The sequence below is a fragment of the Ischnura elegans genome, chromosome 3, assembly GCF_921293095.1.
Source record: "Ischnura elegans chromosome 3, ioIscEleg1.1, whole genome shotgun sequence".
NCBI classification, from domain to species: domain Eukaryota; kingdom Metazoa; phylum Arthropoda; class Insecta; order Odonata; family Coenagrionidae; genus Ischnura; species Ischnura elegans.
The window spans coordinates 123,573,105-123,579,767 of record NC_060248.1 but is presented as its reverse complement, the minus strand read 5'-3'; the positions used below and the strand labels follow the sequence as shown (position 1 = coordinate 123,579,767).

General features: G+C 39.2%; 1 long non-coding RNA gene across 1 annotated transcript; it reads right to left on the bottom strand.

Moving 5' to 3' along the window:
- Positions 1-1,750: 1,750 nt before the first annotated feature.
- Positions 1,751-4,814, bottom strand: LOC124155113. The gene is made up of 3 exons (XR_006864133.1): positions 4,532-4,814; positions 1,989-2,214; positions 1,751-1,785 (listed from the first exon to the last, which is right to left on the bottom strand). It is a non-coding gene; the product is annotated as an uncharacterized LOC124155113 (long non-coding RNA).
- Positions 4,815-6,663: the final 1,849 nt, after the last annotated feature.

The following is a 6,663-nucleotide window of genomic DNA, read 5'->3' as shown; positions in this document are numbered from 1 at the left end:
GAATTTGGAATAATGAATATTTCCCTCTCATCATAGTCTAGCTCTCGTACAATGAAATGACCATCATACGCGGACAGGTTATGAATAAAAATTGGAAGAAATTGAGGCATCTTATACTGCACATTGCAAAAGGAATGAGCTGGACCTCGATACTGTCCCGTCAGGTGATCGTGATCCCTAACCCTATCCTCGTTCAACTCATTCCCACAAATGTGGCACGTCGATGCGTTTTGGAAAGCGCTCTCTTTTTCCTCTGTGAGTGGTGTTATAGGAATAGTATTTTTGTACAACTTGAAAACCTTCTGGGCTTCATCTTTTATACTGTCAATAAAAACACGTGCTGCATTAGGCCCTCGATACAATACTGGCTCCTCGCATCCGTTTGGAGTCATCATGATATAACAAAAGCTGAATGGCTCATGCTTCTGTATGATGTTAGTGAACGAAGTATTAGAACACGGTTCGCATGTGTTTACATTTTTCAGTAGACATTCAAAATCGGCATATATCACGTAAGGTACACGGAAAGTGCGATTAATGTTGGTAAATTTCAATAATTTATTGTCCTCGTCTGGTAGCACTATTTTACTTGGTGTCCCCGTTCCTCTACATAAGTCTTTGTGAGATTCGAGTTTTTCTACGTCATGGTAATAAGTTAGACACCGTTTACAAATAAAAATTCTAGTTTTATGTCTAGTAATTTGGGAGCGCACGAGTCTTTCAAAATTCTTTATCCAGCAATAGTGAGCAGTTGTTTCGTTGGTGATGTAGAGGAGGTCGCGATGATCCTCAAGCTCATAATCTACAATTTTTATAGGATACACATTGTTTTTATCATCTAGTCCAAACACATTAATTGAAATGTTATTGTCACGCTCGAATTTAGGGATATCCTTCAGATCTACTGGGTAATCAATACAGTTCCAAGTATAGGTCTCCCGAAATTCCTCACAATCGTATTTTGAAACTCGTTCGGGATGATTGGCTACATATTTTGCCCATATAGCATACTTAAAGCAGTATTGATCATCATTTTTGACATTGATAACGGATTTCGTATGCTTAATTTTTGTAGGTAACTCGATGAATGTAGAACCTCGAAGAGGGGTGTACTTGTTAATACGAAGCTCTAAACCTATAACTTCAGCCAAAGTCCATCCTGACCCTTTAGCTTGAAATTCGGACTTTTCTTTTAAAAGTTTCGAAAATTTCTCGTCCATAATCTCATTTAACTGATCAACAAGTAGGACTCGTTGATTACTAGTCTTAAATGAGGTATTCAGCTCCTCGTGTTCTCCCTTTTGAAATTTGCAAATCAATAGGAGGTTGAACTTTATACTCCTGTTCGTCCTTGTTTGCTCTCTAATTTTCTCAATCAACAGATTTTTTATTTCACCAAGAAAAGTTACAACGTCCTGAACATCCCCTTCGGGAGTTATCCAAAATGTTTTTAGCCTGGATCTAATTGCCGATTCGATTTCATTGAACCCTCTCCCTATTTGCTCGTTAATTTTGATCCGGTGTGCGTTGGTATTCTCATGAGGCATAGCCTCATCAATGTTATAGAAGATTTCGCAGTAAGGACAAAATTTTCTACCATTTGCTTTATCTAATACATCTTTCATTTCATGATAAGTTTCCATGTCATCAATGCTTTCGTTTTCAAGGGCTACTTTTCTGTAAATGCACGCTAACGCTTGTTCAAGTTCTTCTTTAGTTCTATATGTATTGTTTTTAAAGTTAAAAATGATGTCTCTAATAGATGTCATGATTAATGTGAGAAATCTGAAAAAATAGAGAAAAGTTTAGCTAATTCTTCGTCTTGGATCAGATGTAGGATTATAAAAACGTTCAATTCTAACCTCGTAACGAATGCAATCTACTTAAAATCTCAATAAAAATAAAATGGTAGTGTATTCTGCAGTGATTACTTCCTCAAGGTAGTATTTTAAGGTGGGAACTTGGAATGTCTAAAAAGTTAGACTTACCAAGATCTAGATGGCGATGATGTTGTCTTCGTTGAGAGCAGATGACGTTGTCTTTGAGGAGTAGTCACCAAGAGGAAGTTCTCGGATCAAATGACGAGATTGCAATGAATGCTTCCGTCTTCGATCGGTATTTATAAAAGGAAATCTTCTCCTCCTACTCTTCAGCGGATGGCTGCCAAGTGGGTTGAGAAGACTGTGAATGATGTCAGCTGCAGAGGTATTCCAACTAAGTAGAAAAAAAACCGAGGTCAATCCTCACGGATAGATGATAAAGTTATGCATTTCCTTACACCCAAATAAGGTAAGGAATGCGCAAAGCTGCTACTGAATGACGCCAGTAGTGTGGAAAATACCTAGCTCAATTCTCCCCAGGTGGATTGCGAAGTCATTCCCTATTTCCTTTCACCCCAAATAAGGTAAAAAATCCACAAATAAGGGAGTTATAGACCATCGCAGGAATTATCTCCAGAGTAAAGGGGTCACATCCTTGGAGTGAGGTGATTTCTTTTGCATACAAAAGATGAGTGGACACTTACTCATCAACATTAAAATTTAAACTATGGTCTTATTTGTTCAAATAAGGGAGTTATATACGGTCGTAGGAATTATCTCCAGAGTATAGGGGTCACATCCTTGGAGTGAGGTGATTTCTTTTGCATACAAAAGATGAGTGGACACTTACTCATCAACATTCAAATTTAAACTATGGTCCTATTCGTTCAATTAAGGGAGTTATAGACGGTCGTAGGAATTATCTCCCGAGTATAGGGGCCACGCCCTTGGAGTGAGGTGATTTCTTTTACATACAAAAGATCAGTGGACACTTACTCATCAACATTCAAATTTAAACTATGGTCCTATTTGTTCAAATAAGGGAGTTATACACCATCGCAGGAATTATCTCCAGAGTATAGGGGTCACGCCCTTGGAGTGAGATGAATTCTTTTACATACAAAAGATGAGTTGTCACTTACTCATCAACATTTAAATTTAAACTATGGTCCTATTTGTTCAAATAAGGGAGTTATAGACCATCGCAGGAATTATCTCCAGAGTATAGGGGCCACACCCTTGGAGTGAGATGATTTCTTTTACACACAAAAGATGAGTTGTCACTTACTCATCAACATTCAAATTTAAATTATGGTCCTATTTGCTCCAATAAGGGAGTTATAGACCATCGTAGGAATTATCTCCACAGTATAGGGACCACGCCCTTGGAGTGAGATGATTTCTTTTGCATACAAAAGATGAGTGGACACTTACTCATCAACATTCAAATTTAAACTATGGTCCTATTTGTCTAAATAAGGGAGTTATAGACCATCGCAGGAATTATCTCCAGAGTATAGGGACCACGCCCTTGGAGTGAGGTGATTTATTTTACATACAAAAGATGAGTGGACACTTACTCATCAACATTCAAATTTAATCTGTGGTCCTATTTGTTCAAATAAGGGAGTTATAGACCATCGTAGGAATTATCTCCAGAGTATAGGGGCCACGCCCTTGGAGTGAGGTGATTTTTTTTACACACAAAAGATGAGTGGACACTTACTCATCCACATTCAAATTTAAACTATGGTCCTATTCGTTCAATTAAGGGAGTTATAGACGGTCGTAGGAATTATCTCCAGAGTATAGGGGCCACGCCCTTGGAGTGAGGTGATTTCTTTTACATACAAAAGATGAGTTGTCACTTACTCATCAACATTCAAATTTAAACTATGGTCCTATTTGTTCAAATAAGGGAGTTATAGACCATCGTAGGAATTATCTCCAGAGTATAGGGGCCACGCCCTTGGAGTGAGGTGATTTCTTTTACATACAAAAGATGAGTTGTCACTTACTCATCAACATTCAAATTTAAACTATGGTCCTATTTGTTCAAATAAGGGAGTTATAGACCATCGTAGGAATTATCTCCAGAGTATAGGGGCCACGCCCTTGGAGTGAGGTGATTTCTTTTACACACAAAAGATGAGTTGTCACTTACTCATCAACATTCAAATTTAAACTATGGTCCTATTTGTTCAAATAAGGGAGTTATAGACCATCGCAGGAATTATCTCCAGAGTATAGGGGCCACGCCCTTGGAGTGAGGTGATTTCTTTTACACACAAAAGATGAGTTGTCACTTACTCATCAACATTCAAATTTAAACTATGGTCCTATTTGTTCAAATAAGGGAGATATTAAAGATTTTCTTACAAAGATACCTGCTACTAACCTATATTCTCCTAATACCATCATTCATATATTGGCCCACCGAATCTAAACTATTTGCTCTATCAAATTTTTTTAAACGGGGTTGTTCCTTTACTAATCTCCCCGAATTTTAGAGGAGAAAACGGGAGTACTAGGACCAGGATTTCTACCATACCCTAAGTATCCTAGGATACATAAAAAATTCCTTCCTGTTTTTTGACCGGGAGTCGAAGGGGGGTATTGAGCATAACATGCTCATGAATTTTCTCGGTTCCAAAAGCAATAGAAAAAATAGGAAAAAATCCGAAAAACTCAGTTTTACGGATCATATTTACCTTAAGCGGCAAACTCCTTCGGCGTCCGGGTCTCTGATGATTCTTCCGGAATTCAATCAGAATTCATAAAGAATTCCTACAGAATTCACTTCTTGAAGACCTACTCGATGATTCAGTTGGACCGATGGAATCAGACTAGTTCTGAGACCGCTGGTGATTTTCTCAGTGGCTGCACGGCCTTATATACTGCTTAGAAGGTACCGTGGAAGGGGCAAATCTAGGCGTAACCTACCCATCCCACTTGGATCGCTTGGAAACGACTTTCACTTATAGCCTTGCCTCCTAGGCGTAACCTACCCATCCCACTTAGATCGCTTGGGAACGCCTTTCACTTATAGCCTTGCCTCATACCATAGACAATATGTGCAGTTTTGTGGAGGGTTCTGAAAATGAGTATTTATCGCTGTGGTGACAAATTTTTGGAAATGCTAAAGTATTCTATATTAAATTTGATGATGATAGGAATTTGAATGGTGATCATAGCATAAATATTAACAAAGTTATTGCGATTTTTAATAATCAACAATTGTTTATAAGACAAGATACTATTTATCTTCATAACTATGACTTGTATCGAAAAAGTGTTAGAGATATTTTTTACTGATAATTACTTGCTCTTTCACTTAAGAGCATTTATTTTCAAAAATGTTCAATAACAAAGAAGTTAGAGGTGTAATTTCGGTTATTTCCGATGCCGAGACGGGGAAATACGATTCACGTTGCAACCGCACGTGTTTAGACCTTGGTAACTGCCAATGGGAACATATCCAACTCGAGTGGGAGAAGCTATGGGCTCGGCACGTGTCTGGAATTCACTGGGAGTGAAAGGGAACGCTTAATTTGACCTTGTCCCAGACTCCCCAAATCCTGACTACTTATTTTCTCATGGCAAATTCATGGATATATCACCGCCGTTCACGCAGCATATTTCGATATACTACATGACGTACCACTATAAAAGGAAGGAAAGCATACCACAACAAAAGAAAGCAAGGTGTGAAATTGTGGGTTAAAAAACCGCTTTTTCTTGTTTTCGGATTTTGTTATGTAAACTGCCGTACCAATTCAGGGGCGGATCCAGGATTTCTTTCTGGGAGGGGCACAAGCAAGGCCGTATCCAGGATTTTGTTCAAGGGGGGGGGGGCACAAGGATACCTCGTCATACAAAACGAACGAAATGATAATGGGACCGTATTAAAAATCTAGCATATTTTTAAGGGTCTGGGGGGGGGCACGTGCCCCTGTGCCCCCCCCCCCTGGATCCGCCTATGCGTACCACCCTATCTGTAAGGGGTACTCATTGATTGCGTGAATCGTTCAGGGGCAAAGGGGGTCGAACCGATTCTCACCCAATCTCACGTGGAGGGGAGGGGGGTCCTGGCAAGTATCATGTCATTTTTTCCGCAAGAAACAGCGTAAAATTGTAAGAAAACTGGGTGGGATTGAGCAAAACGTGTTCCTCTATTAAACTAGTTAAATTATACTTTTGTGGGAACTTTCAAAGATGGCCAAAGAGTGAACACCAGTATGTTCGAATTGATGAGTGGAAGAAAGGATTCATTTGCGTTCATTCAGAAGACAGTATTCCATTGCGCGCCTTGTGACCCCATTTCGGCCTCTATTCCTTAGCTACGATTCTAGTCACACCCTTGAGAACATGAGAAATCAGTTTCTTGACCGTAGACTGATATCTGACGGAGTAAACGTTTCCAGTGACTTCGTCAAGTTACTCTACCGACAGGAGGAAAACAGTGAAAACATATCAAGAACTTGAATTTCAAAACTGTCTACCTCTCTGCGATAGAGTAAATGACTCTGAAGATTGCAAATCACTGTTGCTTATCAGGAAACTCAATAACATTTCTAAGGGCCATGAAACTCCTGCAACGCAACCGGAAGATCTTCTCGAGATATTAAGTAGACCTATTCCAGGTAAGGTTACTGAAAAAGTGTTTGTCGACTGATTAATTATTTGGTAGTTAATTAATTAATCAACAAATTTCCCCAAGTGACCATCGCTTATATATATTTGAAATATATATGAGAGAAGCTGCAGTAGCTTTCGTGGCGGGTTACCTAGTCAGAATCGCAGAGGAGAGAACTGAATGTATAGGGTGTCTGGAACCTCTCGC